The sequence below is a fragment of the Pleurodeles waltl genome, chromosome 4_2 (genome assembly GCF_031143425.1).
Source record: "Pleurodeles waltl isolate 20211129_DDA chromosome 4_2, aPleWal1.hap1.20221129, whole genome shotgun sequence".
NCBI classification, from domain to species: Eukaryota; Metazoa; Chordata; class Amphibia; order Caudata; family Salamandridae; genus Pleurodeles; species Pleurodeles waltl.
In genome coordinates, this window is record NC_090443.1 from 98,697,751 (window position 1) to 98,715,347 (window position 17,597).

Here is a 17,597-nt window from a genome sequence, read left to right on the forward strand (position 1 = left end):
CCCATCGGATAAAATGGGATCGTAATATGATGAACAGGATGGCTGTTTTGATGGAGTAACCCCATCTGCCAAATTCTAAATCAGGCACCTAATAACTTTTTGGGAGCTCTATTTCTTCCAGCAGGGCAGGATTGAGAGGGTACTAGGGTAAGGGGTAGCTGAAGAAGGCTCTATAAGTCTGAATACTATCTTTGGGGGCACCCGCTGAAAAGGATTTTCTGTTGTGGAAAAGCAGGATAAACCTTAATCTTGACCCAATGCAGTGCACGTTCGTTGCTTTGGCTTTGCAGGTTTTTCCCGGTCGCCCTGAGTTCTTGGAGCCAAAAAGTTTCGAAGTTCCAGGTTTTCAGGTGTAATAGGAGGAGTACTTCTTGAAACCGCCCAAGGATCCGGGTATTTGAGGGCAGAACTTTGGGGGGAGGAGGGGTGTCAAGATTCCCTCCAGCACAGGCCAACAGCAGGGTTCAGTTGGCCCTGGTCAGCTGTGTGGTTGTAGAAAAGTCCTCTTGAACAGAAACATCTTCCCGCCACACCTTTGTCTCCTGCTCTGGAATATCTTTTACACCTGATTTTGGGTTAAGTACTCAGAGGGCAAAAGCTGGACACTAATGCAAATTAGTCTACAGAGGCTTTAGGCAGAAAACATGTTATTTGTAGGTCTTTCCTAGCTGGAGATCACATTATTAAATTTAATCTTGAATCCCAGTGTTTTCCAATAAGACACCCAGACATGCTGCAGTGAAAATAGCTTTTAGGACATTTTCCTGTAAGGACAGATTTAACATGAAATTTCTGTATGTCCTGTGTCCTACTTTTAAATACCATGCACCCTGCCTGATGGGTAGTAAGCCCTAAGTAGAGGTGACTTATTTGTATTTGAATGGAAGATGTGCACCTGCCAAAAGGGTTTATTTTGACAGGCCGAATTGTAGTTTAAAAGTTGCTTCAGTCAGGCTACATTGGTAGGCCTGAAGCCATGTTTTACACTGTCACTGTAGTGGATGGCACAATGGATACTGCAGTCCACTAGTGCATGCAACTTACAGGCCCTGGGTACACATTGTACCACTTACTAGGAACCTATCAGTTAGCTTACTATGCCCATTAGGGTTATAGGAAATTCTCATTTTGAATGGAAATGCAGATGCGCTTTACCATTGGTTAGCAGGGGTAAAATGCCCAGAGTTCTACAGCCAGCAAAAACAGTTTAGGCAAATATGTATGGGTACACCACACAAAAGATGGTAAGTTCCGACATATTCTGTCTGCTGGAAATCCAGCAGGCAGAATCGGATCTACTAAACCAGGACAAAGAAGGATGAGGAGAAGAAGGAAAGGCGCAAGGTTAGGAAGGAAAGATTTACGGAGAACTGGCTACATACCTTTTGAATGATGATATGTGTAATAGTGGAGACGATCCTGAAGAATGCAGCAATGCTATCGCTATACGATTACAAAATACACAAGCCCTACAGAATGTTTCAAGCAATGCATGATTGAGGTACGATCAGTGCTTCAAGCTCAAGATGTAGACTTGGCTCCACTTTGAATGGGACCATTAGGATCAAGTGGGTTACACACTGGAAATGGTAGCAGCCAAGGAAGGAGTGAACAAAAACAAGCAGCCATTTCTACATGCAGCTGGCAAGGCAAAGTATGATAACCACATCCTTGGGGGGAGGGGGGGGGAGGAATATATATAGTGCGAGTAAGAAAACCCACAGCAGTGTCCTGGAAACTTGGGAAAGGAGAAGGCAAATGGGGCAGGACACAAATTCTGGCATGTGTGCAGTCCACGTAGGGGTGGACACCAAGCCACTGAATGTAGAAAGGGCAAAAGAGTGGCCAAAAAGATAGACATACTCAAAACATATTCTGAGGAACCTCCCGATACCCTGATCAGCTGGAGGCTGGAGAGGACCTATCAGTAAAGGTGCCAAGGGCAACAGATGGTCCTGAAGAAGTCAAAATAATGGGGCCAAAGAGTTTGCCCCTCTTGGGAAGCTGCTAAATGAATATAGTAGTACAGAGCTTGTCCGGCTCTTAATGAGAATTTTTGAGGAGGGGTATTCAATCACATACAAGGAGCCAACAGTGGGCATGTTTACCAGGAACCTAAAGTCAGTGAAGAAACAAACAGCAGTTGTGAAGAAATAACTGGTGACGGCACAGCAGCTGGGTAAGATTCAGGGCCTGTTCAGGTGCCCTACACTCCCAAACTTCGTAGCATCACCATAGGGACTTCCAGAAGAAAGTGCCAGGGCAGTTCAGGATGATACACTGAAGGTCACACACAGATGTGGACTCTGTCAGTGACTGGTTAGATCAGGAGAAGTGATCAGTTGCCTATGCTGTGCTTGACAAGGTGATCGACCTGTTAAAGAATGCTGACAGGGGTGCATTGATGGCTAAAGCAGACACTGAATCAGCTTTCTGCCTCCTTCCAGTTCATTTGGACAGCTTCCATTTACTAGGTTTCCAGCTCAAAGTGCAAAACCATAGCCAAATCTTTCTTGCAACTTGCCAACACCTTGGGGTTGCCACTGGCTAAGTACAAGACAGTTGGGCCAACATGTAAGCTGACCTACCTGGAGATTGAGCTTGACTCAGTTCAGGGAGTTTATAGGTTGTCATGACAAGGTAGCAGAACTGAGACAGGTAGTGGTGACCAAAGCAGCTAAGGTGAAGGTGACTTTGAAAAGATACAGAAGCCTCTAAGCAGACTCAGTTTTGGTGTGAGGGTGATCCCAGTCAGCAAGGTGTTCGCAAAATGGTTAAGAAATCTCTATGTAGATATTTACAGAAACCACCACCAAGTAAGGATGATGATACGGGTCAAGCAGGATGTTGCTTGTAGCAGACTTTCACTGTACACTTATTTGGAGAGAGCCATGGGCCACAGTACAGCAACTTGGGCTATATAATGATGCAGCAGGCAGCGAAGCTTTCGGAGGAGTACTGGGCACCACTTGGTGCTTACTAAGGTGGCTTGATTAATGAAAAGAAATGGGTACAACAAACAATATCACATTATTTAAGCATTTTCCTTTTTATGTGTAGTGGTTGCTTTCTGCACATGAAAGAGGTCACTGAAGATGAAGATCACATTGTGGTCAGACAATCACACTGTGGCAAAGTTATTGAAGAACAGCTTCGCTGATTGCGCTCATTTCCTCAATCTGTTGCAACATTAAATGAGATCTCAGTTGAGTGCTAATGTTGAAATTAGGGTGAGGCATGTGTCCAGCATTGCTAATGCGGTCCCAATGCACTTTCTCAATTACAGTTAAGCTAGTTAGGGAAAGTGGCCCAGCAGGTAGATTACAAATTACCTGAAGAAAAACACAGACAACACTACATGAATGCATGATCTAACAATCACATAAAGAGACACCAATAACCAAGCATCAATGTATACCTTCAATACCTTAGCACAGAAATATTTCCCCCCATATTATAATTGCAGCCAGACCATCAGGATCACCACCAGACCCAGCACCGTTGAGAATCTTTAAAGATATCCTTCACTCAGCTTATGCTGGTGAGGTAGTGAGATGCTTACTCAAGTCCCTGGAACAAGGTCTAGTCCCACCTAAGCTCAAAACCTCCTACATCAGACCTTTTCTCAGAAACAAAAAGCTCAGTCCATCTCAACCTGCAAATTACAGGCCCATATCAAATGGACCATACCTAGGAAAACATTTTGAGAGAGCAGTGTTTACTCTATTCTCTAATTTTACCAAACATTAGGGCTTACTGTCAGACCACCAGTCCAGTTTCAGACCAGGCAGGGGCACACAATCAGCCAGCATACTCATCTGGAAAGATGTAAAGCTTGCAGTGAACAAAACCAGAGTAGCTGCCTTATTACTTCTGGATTTATCGGCTGCTTGTGACACTGTGCACCACCACACCTTACTGCAAAGTCTTCACAATATTGGAATCTGGAAAAATGCTTTAAAAACATTCCTTCTCACAGAGATACAAAGTGTGGTCTACCTACCCTCTTTCACATCACCTCTTCACATCACCTTTTCACTCACCAAAACTGTGGTGTTCTTCAGGGGTCCATTACATCCCCTCTATTATTCAACATCTACCTTACCCCCTTCCCAAATCTAATTAAATCTTACAACCTCAATTAACTATGCAGATGACACCGAAATCATTTTAAAATGGATAGCCCCCAACAACTCAATTACTTCCTTTGAGCAATAAACAAATGGTTGATGAAGAACCATCCAAAGCTCAGCACTGCAAAGTCAGAGATTATGACATGCGGACAATGGCAAATCTACCAGCCTAAAACCAAATGACCTAAAGAACTTGATGCCCCTGAGACAGCATCAGGAGAACTTAGACACCTAGGAGTAACTATGGATTCAGGCTTATCGTTGATACCTCATGCTAACAAAGTCACAAAGTGTGTCTTCTACACAAGGAAAAACGGTTTGCATTTTCCCATACCTTTCATACCAAAATAAACTGCAAGCCACCCTCAAGCTATCAATCTTCAAGTCTGACTCTACCAACAGCCTTGGTTCTCCTGCATTAATTTCCCCCAAAATACAACTCATCAAGAATGCTGCTGCAAGGATTCTTCTCCGCTTTCACCCAGGAGAACCCAAGATCCCAGTCCTGCAAAGGCTCCACTGATTACCTATAGCTAGAAGGATAATGTTCAAGGCACTCTGCATTGTCCACAGAGCCTCCCAAGGCACAAGAACTACTACACCTACAAGTTAAATTCAAGCAATACAAACCAAACAGAACACTGCTCTCCAGACTTACACAAATTATCATCACATCACCTTACCATGAGAAATCCGTAAAGGGCACTGCTTTCTCAGTACAGGCTGCCAAGCTCTGGAATGCACTGACTGCCAACATTAGAAGCACACAGGAGCATATACACTTCCTTCAACAGTTGAAATCTTGGCCATTTCCTAGAAAAATGCACTAGCTTCAGAAAGGCAACAGAGCTCAGAAAATAATCACACCCTTAAGCGTAGTCCTCAGCTTACAACCCATACATTGCAAACAACTCAGCCCATAATCTGATTTCATTATGCAGTGAGATCCTATAGTTAGGAACTTCCATATATAACTGTTATGGGCCACAATAATGTCAAAACTATAATGTGCAGTGGTCACTAACAAATTGTCATTTATACCTATTAAATTCCCACAATAAATATTTGCTATGAGGATTGTCCATCACCAGCACTGTATAGCCGAAAACCAAACATCACCAAATAAACAGGCATGGAATAAATGAACAGATCTGTCACACATTACTAGGCAGTTTTGGAGGATTTTAATATAGTCCATTTACTCAGGTCTCAAATATCTATACAGGCTTACTGCTTCTTACATAGACACGCAGCTATGGTATGATAATTCAAATACCCATTCCTATGGATCTCTCCACTTCTCTCTACCTCCAACCATGCCAGCTCAGGACCATATCTTTACACAAAATCTTAGATTGGACAACACAATGCAGTAACCAGCTAAGCAGACTATATCCTACAAAATACTATAAAAGCACCTGCAGAGCTGTTAAGAGCTACCAGCACATGGAAGCCCATAAAACTACATGTCTGATTCTTACTCTTCATCCTTCCACACACTGCTATACAATTCACGATGACTGCACCTCAGTGGTCATCTCCCTTGACATGGAAACACTTCCCACATAGGATCACAACAAAAACAACATCCTTTCAACCACACAACCTACATGATGTAGCATGCTACTCATACAGGCAAGCACTGCAGTACCCCACATTGGGGTTAGTAGGGGCTACGTAAATGCTGCAATACAATACAGATGACTGCTTTCCCACCCAACCTATGTGACATGGTAGACCTGAATTGCTTGCAGTGATTAACATGCATTGTCTCTAGAGTTAGTGGGAAAATATTGTATGTGTTGGACATATTTCGCCAAGTCACATGTCACAATAGTTGGGTGGTGATCATGCAACAGTAGCAGTAGAAAGGTTTATATTCTGGGCTTATGGTCTGAGAAGTAAGGCCAGGGTGCAGACTCATCTGTAAGGATGAAAAGATTCCCATCAAGTTTGATAGATTGAATCCAGTACTAGGGGCAGTGCAGGCAATATGCATTAAGCTGTTCAAGAGCACTGTTCAAGGCAGATTTTTCAGTAGCAACTTTGGGGCTTGCAAGGTCCAGTGAACTAGAGCCGCTGGGGCTGTAGAAGCCTGCATCTCAGGCTTGGCTCAAGACAAGCTTGAGATGATGTACAAATGCTCATGAGGTCTAAAAGAGGCCAAGAGGCCAAAGATAAAACCCTCCCACATTGACTGCTTACCAGTCGGGGACTACTGCCCGGTGTGCCTCTTTGACACTAATCTACCCAACAGGCCTCCTGAAAGCCAAGTTTTGTTCATGTATTTTGATGGCTCCTTCCTGAGCCGTTTTTAGGTTAAAGTCTACTAGACGGCACAGTTGTCTGGTTACAAAAATACATCTTGTGGCCATTCTGAAAGCTTCCGATTGCTTACTATTGGCTTTGCAGTTTGTTAATCACCTTTTCTGGCTTTCTATTTGCTGGCTTTACTTCCGTTAGGCTATCCAGCAAGTCTCAGTTGCTACTGTGTAGCAAATCTTGGTCACTATTGCTCCTTGTATTCTTCCACGAGTCCTCCCTTTGTGTAAGCATGCCTTTAAATTTTGTGATTATCTTGTCCCATTTGCTGTGCATTCAAAGACAGAGGTGAAATGTCAGTCTCTGTTTTCTGGGGGAGCTTGGTGCTTACTTTTTCTTCTCAGACTTCAAAGTGAGAAGATTTGTGTGACAGTTGTTTTGGGCACTGCAAAATATATATTTTTTTTGTAGCACACAACAAAATGTAAATGTATGTAAATGAATTGTGCAAATATTTTAGAATATATCCGAGTTACGAAAACACTAATGGGAAACATTCGTTTTGTAATTCTGAAGTGTGGTGGAAACAAATATTTTCATACAATTGAAAGAAATCTGTACACTAGGTAATGCAATTTCCTCACATTATTATTGGCGCGCTGTGTAGTTTTAGCAGTAAAACTGTATGTCTGTGCAAAATGTCATTGTAATTTCAATTGAAAATGTGTCATCTGTAATGTAGTGCGCTACCACACCATGTATGCTCCACTTCACACCATTTCACAACACTCTAAGCCTCTCCACCCTACAACACTCTACTCCACTTTTCGACACTCCACTCCACCACTCTCCACTTCACACTAAGCCGCTCTACTCCACTCTATGGCAATCCACTCTACAACACTCCACGGAACTTCACTCTGTGACACTCTACTCCACTCTATGCTATTCTACTCCACTCAATGACACTTTATTCCACTCTACCCTGTGCCACTCCACTCTTCTCACGCCAATATATGGCACTCCACTCGACTCCCCTCAACTCTATGTCCCTCCACTCTTTGAAACTCTACTTTACTCCACTCTATGCCTCACCACTTTATGACACTCTACTCCAACCTACTACACTCCATTCTGTGCTACTATACACCACTCCACTTTATGACTCTACTCGATTGTGCAACACTCCATTCTACAACTATACTCCACTATACACTACTCCACCACACTATACTCTATGACACTCTACTCTGAAGCTTAATTACACTGTAAACCCCTCCACTCTACTCCACAACATTTCATTCTTCCATTCTACTCCACTCTTCACCATTCTACTCCACTCTTCGCCAGCCCACTCTAGGCCACTCCACTCTATGGCACTCTACTCCACGACAATCCATTCCACTTCCCTCCACTCCACTCTACACCACCCTCTGCACTTCTACTCCACTCCACTCTACAACACTCCACGCCACTCCACTCTACTTTACTCCACTCTACTCCACTCTGTGACACTTTACTCCGGTCTGTTCTACACCACTCTACTCCACACCATGCCAGGCCATTCCACTCCACCCTATGCCACTCTATGCCCCCAAACTCTAAGACCCTTCACTCTATGACACTCAACTTTACTCCACACTTAGCCACTCCACTCTACACCACTACACTCTAGGACACTCTACTCCACAGTCCAGCACTCTATTCCACTCTATGCCACTATACAACACTTCACTCCAGGCCACTCTGCTCCATTCTACAACCTTACTGCACTCTGTGTGGTTCCACTTTATGCCTCTACTCCACTCTATGGCACTCTAAAACTCTACTCACTCTATGCCACTCCATGACATTCTTCTCTACTACACTACACTCTACGACATGCTACTTCACTCTATGCCACTATATGCCAGTCCACTCTATTCCACTTCATGCCACTCCATTCTAGAACATACCACTCCATGACTCTACTCCACTCTATGCCACTCCAATCTATAACTCTACTCCACCCTATGACACTACTCTATACCACTCTACTCTACGACACTTCATTCCACCCTATGCCCTTCCACTCTTTTCCCCTCCACTCTACTCCACAACTCTCTACTCCACTCTATGCCACTCTACGCCACTACACTTTAGGCCACTCCACGCCATTCTACGACTCTACTTACTTTATACCACTCCACAACCCCTACTACACTACACTCTACAACACTCAGCTTCACTCTATGCCATTACATGCCAGCCCACTCTACTCCACGCAATGCCACTCCACTCTGTGACTCCATGCCACTCCACTGTTTAACTATGGCACGCTCCTCTTTGCCACTCTAATGGATGACACTTTATTCCACTCTACGCCCCTCCACTCTACTATACAACAATTTACTCCACTCTTTGGCACTCTATGTGACTCCACTCTGAATCACTCTTCTCTACACCACTAGCTTTTAGCCATTCTGAACAGCAGCCTCGCTGGTGTACAACGTGGCTATAACACATTGGCAAAGCCAATAGCTTTTGCAAAGGTGAGACCCATTGGCTTTGCTAATGCCTTTTAGTTGATGAGTCATGCAGAAAGCCTTGTGCAGGGCATGCTTACGGGCCAAGCGCTTGAGTACCTACTGGTTCAGAACTGAGGCAGCCAGAAAAACAGCCCCACATAGTTTGCTGGGCGAATCTTAAAGAGGATAGGTGGGAATCAGGGGCATACAAGTGCTATGTGAGAATGAATTTCTGTTAAACAGGTGACTTATTTTTCCAAAGGGGGACTTGGCCTGGGCTTACGGTAGGGCCCTTGATAGCTGGGGATCTGCACAGTATGGAAGGAACCAAAGCAAATCTAACAGGAAGAAAATTCAAACACGGTATCACTCTCCAGGCACACTTTCTTTCAATAATGTGTATTTACTTTATATTTATTGTTTGCGTTTTGTAATTGCTGTGTGTCCCATTGCTGCTACTTCATAAAGTGATTCTCTTCAATTTGAATGCAACTTGGCAGTAAAGGACGATAAGTGAAACACCCTGAAGCCACTGGCAGCAACTCTCTGAATTCCTGTTTTGAACCATGCTTTGGTTTACTCCAGTAATAAAAAATGTTCTGCAGCCTTGTGAGCTCCGAGTGCCACCTACAAATACCACAGGCCTCTCTGAAGCCTCATGCGCTGCCTACAGTAAAAGGCTGTTTGTTATGTGTTTGTAATGATGGTACATGATGGCCGCCCGCCAGAGTTCCCCCCTCCAAAATACCGCTCCGCGGTCGAAAGACCGCTGAGGGTATTTTGGGTTTTGCACTGGGCTGGCGGGCGACCGCCAAAAGGCCGCCCGCCAGCCCAGTGCAAAACCCCCTTCCCACGAGGACGCCGGCTCAGAATTGAGCCGGCGGAGTGGGAAGGTGCGACGGGTGCAGTGGCACCTGTCGCGTATTTCAGTGTCTGCAAAGCAGACACTGAAATACAAAGTGGGGCCCTCTTACGGGGGCCCCTGCAGTGCCCATGCCACTGGCATGGGCACTGCAGGGGCCCCCAGGGGCCCCACGACACCCCATACCGCCATCCTGTTCCTGGCGGGCAAACCGCCAGGAACAGGATGGCGGTATGGGGTGTCAGAATCCTCCATGGCGGCGCAGCGAGCTGCGCCGCCATGGAGGATTCATTTGGGCAGCGGAAAACCGGCGGGAGACCGCCGGTTTTCCGCATCTGACCGCGGCCAAACCGCCGCGGTCAGAATGCCCTGCGGGGCACCGCCAGCCTGTTGGCGGTGCTCCCGCCAACCCTGGCCCCGGCGGTCCATGACCGCCGGGGTCTGAATGACCCCCTTAGTCTGTTCTCTGTTTATATATTCCCTAGCACTTTAATGTTAAACACTTACAGTTCAATTTCACATGATAACATGGTCACGCACTGCATTTACGGTGTTCGGTATTCATTTTCCATGGGATCCAGCTACAACTCTCACAGTTGAGGCTGGTACTCCATGAGGATCAGGCTTGATCCTGGGCCTGGGCTCCCGTATAATGCAATATATGAACCTTTATACTGGAGGGCACCTCCACTTCTGTGGCGGCATCTGAATCTTGCCTTCAACAGTCCAAAGGTCCTCTCTATAATATTTCGGGTCCCCCTATGTGCACTGTTGTATCGCCTCTCTGTCTCATTGCTGGGTGTTAAGTACGGGGTAAGTATCCATGGTCGTAGTGCATATGCACTGTCACCTGTCTGGCAAAAATTAACAATGTTAGCTGGGCATGGATGGGTTCCACATTGACCTGTGTGTATGTCTGCAAGGTGTATTCAGCTATACCTAGGAGATATCCGTCTCCAAACTCCCCACGTTCTAGGCGTTGGTGTATCCCACTGTGCCTGAAAATGTAGGAGTCATGTGTACTCCCTGGAAATTTGGCTACCATGTCAGTTATAACATAATGGGCGTCACATACCACCTGGATGTTCAGTGAGTGGGTACACTTCCGGTTGCGGAACAGATATTCCAGATTTGCAGGAGGGCATATTTGTATATGTGCCCCGTCTACACACCCTATTACATGCAGGAAGTTGGCAATCCTGTAGAATTCCAACTTGGTGCTGTTGATTTCTGCCTCATTCCTGGGTAGGTAGATGTATCTGGACATGTGTCTGAGTATGGCATCTAGGAATGCTCTGAAGAACTGTGAGAGTGCACTTTGAGATACCCCACCTGCCACTGCAATGTCCCCCTGATAGCTACCCGAGGCCAAGAGGTGCAGTGAGCATAGCACTTGCACATGTGTGGGGATGGCGCTGCCGCGCACTGTCTGGCGTTGAAGCTGCGGATTGAGTAGATCTATTAATTCTAATATTGCTGCACTGCTGAGTCTGTATTTGTCATATATCTCCTCCTCAGTTTGTTGGAAAAGTGTCTGTCTGGTTCTGCATATCTTCTCCTGTCTCTGGCTCCTCCTCCTCATCTGCTGTGCGGCGTGGGCTCTCCTCCTCCTTCCTATCACATATATCTCCGCCATCTTGAGTAACCCAGGTGCCTTCTGGGTCTCCTTTTATACTTTGGTTCTGGTTACCACCTGCTCTGAGTTAGTGGTAAATTGGAAGTGCAAAATGGGCTTTTTGCGACTAGTCGCAATTTACGAGTGGCTATTTCATATGGTTTGCGACTCGCAAATTGCGACTTCCTATTCGCGGGTCGCACAATGGGGTTGCAATTTTTGCGAGTCAGTAATGGCTCGCGGTGCAATTTGCGATTCGGAAATGGGGTTTTTGCATCCCATCTACGATTTAGCGGGGTCGCAAATTGCGATTCGGGCCATTTGCGACTCACAAAAGTTTGCTACATCTGGCCCTAATTTCTTTAAAAACGGCTGTTTGTGATGCACCAAGTCACAGCGTGTAAAGAAAAGACATTCACTGATTATAAAGAAAAGACATCAGAAAATGAGTATGATAGGGTTATTACAGTCGAGTTCTGACATTACAATGCCTTCTGCCAGAGCTAGCAGCCAAGGTAAAATGCAGATCAGGTCAAGGAGCATAATTAATAAAGCTGTTTAAAGCAAAAAATTGAATGTTGCTTTTCTTTCTTCTGCTCTACTTTAATAGCTTGGAATGACAGAACCTATGCACTAAGGTTTTAAGTGGTTTGTGGGAAAGTTGGTGGTGTGACCATGCATTATATGGAGTAAAATACCCCCTGTGTACATAAGGATATTGCAAGTCACCTTAAAGTTCATACCTTATAAACAAGCAGTGGTAAAGCCAATAGGTCTTTCCTATGTAAGTTCTATTGCCTTTGCCAATGTGTTTTAGCCATGCTGTACACTAGTGAGACTACTATTTAGCATGGCTCAAAGTTAATGGCATAAAGGAGAATGATGTGTCATCGACTGGTGTGGCATAGTATCATGGAGTAAGTAGAGTGTCCTAGAATGGAGCAGTAAACTTAACTTTGAAGGAACAGGGGTCCCTGGAAAAAAATGCAATACCACTCCCATAAACAATGATATTAAAGTAGTATGCAAATGGAATGTTTTATGCATTTATTCAATCAAAATATAAAAGATCAAATGTAGTGGGAAAACATCAACAGGGGAAATCGAGAAAGACTGGTATTCGGGCATTACACAAGTTATCTGGATGACCCAATGTCACCAATTACAAGAAAAATTTAAAAAGTAACCTATGTAGTACAGTGGTTTGGAGGAGGTTGGCCTGGTTTGTAGTGGGTACCTATGGTACTTACACCTTATACCACATCCAGTTATCCCTTATTAGTGAAATGTAGGCAGTGCCTAGACGCCAGGCTCTCTAGGGGTGGCTGTAGCCAAGGCTTATCTAGGAGACATGCAAAGCTCATGCAATACCACTGTGGACACACAGTACTCACACACATGAAAGAAAATACTCAGTGTTACAAAAATAAAGGTACTTTATTTTAGTGACACAAATGGCAAACATACCATAGAGACTATACTCCCTTAGGAGGTAAGTAATACACCAATTATATACACTAGTATGCAGCAATAACAATAAAAACAGAAAACAGTGCAATTAGTGAAAATCACAATGGTTAGAAATGGGCCTACGGGAAACACAAACTATGTACTAAGAAAGTGGAATGCGAATGTCGGTTTCCCACCTAGGCAAGTGTGGTGTGTAGAGGGGCGCCGGGAGTATTAGAAAATACCAAAGGTAAGTAATAGAACCCACCTCAGAGCCCAGGAAAGCAGGAGTAAATCACAGTAACTTTCCCAGAACACACAAGAACACGAGAAAGAAGATAATGCAAGAACCAGAAGATACTTCAAGACACAAAGGGTGGATTCCTGGACCTAAAGACCTGTGGAAGAATGGGACTAAGTCCAAGAAGCACAGAAGAGTCCAGGGAGGACAGGAGCCCCCGCTAACCCAAATCAAGGTGCAAAAGAAGAACCACTGGTGAAGAACAACAGTCAGTACTGCACCCAAGAAGATGGAAGCGGGTTGGTGCAGATGATATCCCACACCGAATGGGTGATTGCAGTCTGGTTTGCATCGCTGGATTCCACCAACAAGCCTTGGCACAGGCAAAGCTCATGGTTAGTGGAAAATGGCACTGCCCGGAACGAGGAGGGACCTGGTGGACTCTACCCAGGAGGAGTAGTCAGAGGGGGCTCTCAGCAACTCAGAGAGCCCACAGAATACCAGCCAGCACACACAGGAGTCCCCCAGCACGGGGACAAAGGAGATGCAAAAGGAGACCCACGCAGCACAAAAACAAAGGATCCCACACCGCCAGAGAACCACTCAGGAAGCTGTGCATCTCAGGAAGGAGTGCTGGGGGCCGGAGCTACATTGTGCACAAAGAATTTCATAGAAGGATGCCACACGCCTTGACAACTGAAAAACACGTGGTGCACGGGGTACTGTCTTGCGTGAGAAGGCAAGCTCTTACCTCCACCAAAGTTGGACAGTAGGACGTCAGGACCATCGGGACCACTTCAGTCTACCACCCGTGATGCAGGATCCATGTAACTCGTCAGGAGAGAGGACCCAGGCAGATGGTCATCATTGCAGAGAGGTGCCTGCTGAAGCAGGGGAGTGACTCCTTCACTCCAAGGGAGATTCTTTCATTCTTCTGGTGCAGACTGAAGACAGGCTGTCCTCTGAGGATGCACGACTGGGAAACAGCTGCAGTTGCTGGCAGGAGCTGAAGTTACAATGCTGTAGAAGTCGTCTTTGCTTCGTTGTTGCAGTTTGTGGAGTTCCTGGAGGGTCCAGATGCAGTTTCTTCGGTGAGAAGGTGAAGTAAAGGATGCAGAGGATTCCTGCTGGAGTCTTGCAATCTGAATTTGAAGATCCTCCCAAAGGAGAGACCCTAAATAGCCCTGAAAGGGGGATTGGTCAGCTAAACAGGTAAGCACCTATCAGGGGACGGCTCTGACACCACCTGCTGGCACTGGCCACTCAGATGCTCCCAGAGTTCGCTGCCAACTTGGAATCCAGGATGTCAAAACCCAGGGACCCGCTGGAGGACCTCTGAGCACCACATCTGGGGTGGTGATGGACAGGGGAGTGGTCACTCCCCTTTCCTTTGTCCAGTTTCATGCCAGAGCAGGGACTGGGGGTACCTGAACTGGTGTAGACTGGATTACGTAAGGAGGGTGCCAAATGTGCCCTTCAAAGCCTTTCCAGTGGCCTGGGGAAGGAAGCTACCCTTTCCAAACCTATTTCCAGAGGGAAAGGGTGTAACACCCCTCTCCCAAAGGAAATCCTTTGTTCTACCTTCCTGGGCTTGAGCTTCTCAAGCAACAGGAGGGCAGAAACCTGTCTGAGAGGTGGCAGCAGCTGGGGCTGCCTGGAAAACCTCAGAAGGCTGGAATGGCAATACTGTGGGTCCTCTAAGGAGCCCCCAGAGTGCATGAAATCATACAACCAATGCTTGTAAAAGCCTTGGGGTATGATTCCAACATGTTTGATACCAAACATACCTATGTTCAGAGTTACCATTATGTAGCTGGGAATAGGAAGTGACCTATTTCCGGTACACATGTAAAATGGCATTCCCACACTCCTGAAGTCTGGGAAAATGGTCCTGGAGGTCGTGGGGGCACCTCTGCTAATGCAGGGGTGCCCTCACACACAGGTACTCTGCACCCTGCCCTCAGGGCTGGAGGGCCTGCTATAGGGGTGACTTATAAGTGAGCTGGTGCAGTGTAACTGGCAGTGAAAGGGTGCATGCACCTTTTCACGCAGGCTGCAATGGCAGTCCTGCAGAAGCCTTTGCATGGGCACCCTATGGGTGGCAAAAGAAATGCTGCAGCTCATAGGGATCTCCTGGAACCCCAATGCTCTGGGTACCAAGTACCATATAATAGGGACTTATAAGGGGGCACCAGTATACCAAATTTGGGTGAAATACTGGGTTACCAGTATTCAACAACCATAATTTAAGGGAGAGAGCATAACTACTGGGGTCCTGATTAGCAGGATCCCAGTAGACACACTCAAACACACTGGCAAACAGGCCAAATGTGGGGGTAACCAAGCTAGAAAGAGGCTACTTTCCTACAAGGTTAGCATCCACAATAATGATTCACAAACTTTTATACACCGACTTTTACAAGAATGACTCAAATAGTGAATCAAGAAGTCATTAGCTCATAGTACCTATGCTTATGTCAACTTATGTACAATATCACAAATTCAAGTCAAGGTACTTTGGCCGACGATATTTTGATCCTCTAGACAAGTATCAGGATCATCCTAAGCCTTTGTTAAGCTTGAGTTAAAAGGGTTACAGAGTGCTTGTAACCAAAACGGCAAAGATAAATCTGAGTCACGTCTCATATGAATGACAAGGCAATCAATGGAGATCTGAATCTCTAATCAAGCGCCAATGCCATAAAGTAGTAGTAGAGTGCAGTAGTGTCACAGTGTAATAGAGTGTCATAGAGTGGAGTGGCAGAGTGTCATAGAGTGGAAAGGCATAAATATGAGTGAACTGGAGTAGAGTGAAGTAAAGTAACGTGAACCTGCATAGAGAAAGTTGGGTAGAGTGCTGTTGAGCATAGTACATTGTTGTATAGTGGAGTGGCATAGAGGGTTGTGCAGTGGCGTTGAGTAGAGTATCGTAGATTGAAGTGGCATAGAGTGGTGTGGAGTGGCATAGAGTGGAGTAAAGTGGAATGGAGTGGCGTATAGGGAGTTGTGTAGGGAGTTACAGAGTGGAGAAAGTGTTATAGTTTAATTGAATAGAGTGTCAGAGTCTAGTATCATGGAGTGTAATGTCAGAGTGAAGTGTCATAGAGTGGAGTTGGGTGGTCTAGAGTGAAGTGGCATAGAGTACAGTGGTGCAAAGTAGATTGGTGTAGAGTGTGGTGGTATAGAGTGCGTTGGTTTTGAGTAAAGTGGTGTAGAGTGCATTGACGAAGACTGCACTGGTTTAGCGTACAGTGCAGTAGCGTAGAGTGGTGAAGAGTAGAGGGGAGCAGAGTGGAGTGGCACAGCATAGATTGCAGTGGTTCAGAGTGATGTGTCATAGAGTGATGCGGTGCATGGTAGAGTGGAGTGGTGCAAGGTAGAGTAGACTGGTGTAGAGTGCAGTGATGCAGAGTAGAGTGGCATAGAGTGTAGTGGCATATAGTACATTGGTGAAGAGTGCAGTAGAGTGGCATATAGTTGAGCGGTGCAGAGTAGAGTGCTGTGGTGCAGAGTAGAGAGGAGTATAGTTCAGTGGCAGAGTGCAGTGTTGCAGAGCCGAGTGTCATAAAGGGCAGTGGTGTAGAGTAGAGTGGCATAGAATGCATTGGTGTAGAGCGCAGTGATGTAGAGTAATGCAGAGTAGAGAAGAGTGGCTTAGAGTACAGTGGTGCAGAGTAGAATAGAGTTGCATAGAGTGCCGTGGCATAGAGTAGATTGCTGCGGAGTACAGTATAGTGGTGAAGAGTAGATTGTTGCAGGGTGGAGCATAGTGATGTAGAGTGCAGTAGCATAGAGCAGTGCAGAGCAGATTGGAGTGGCGCAGGGTACATTGGAGTGGTGCAAGGTAGATTAGACTGGCATAGCAAAGAGTGGAATTGCGTAGATTGCAGTGGCATAGAGGAGAAGATTTCAAAGTAGATGAAGTGCCTACAGTGGAGTGGTGTAGAATAGAGTAGATTAGAGTACCGTGGTGCAGAAAAGAGTGCATTGGGACAGAGTACAGTGGCATTGAATGCAGTGGTGCAGAGTAGAGTGGCGTGTGGTTCAGTGGCAGAGTGTAATGTTGCAGATTAGAGGGTCGCAGGGTACAGTGGTGTATTGTAGAGTGGCATGGAGTGCAGTCGCCTAGAGTGCTGTGGCGCAGAGTACAGTGGCATTGAAAACAGTGGAATAGAGTGCTGTGGTGCAGAGTAGATTGGCATAGAGTGCAGTTGCATAGAGTGCATTGGTTTTGAGTAAAGTGGTGAAGAGTGCACTGGCAGAGTGCAGGGGTGTAGTGTATAATGGTTAGAGTAGAATAGCATTGATTGCAGTGGCGTAGTGTAGAGTGCTGCAGAGTAGAGTGATGTAGAGTGGAGTGGTACAGCATAGATTGCAGTGGCGTAGAGTAGCACAGAGTGGAGAAAAGTGGTGTAGGGTGCAGTGGCATAGGGTAGATTGTTTCAGAGTAGAGTGAAGAAAAGATAAAGAAAAGATAATATACTTCAATATGCTTAAGTATGTAACGATAACAACAACATAAATAATA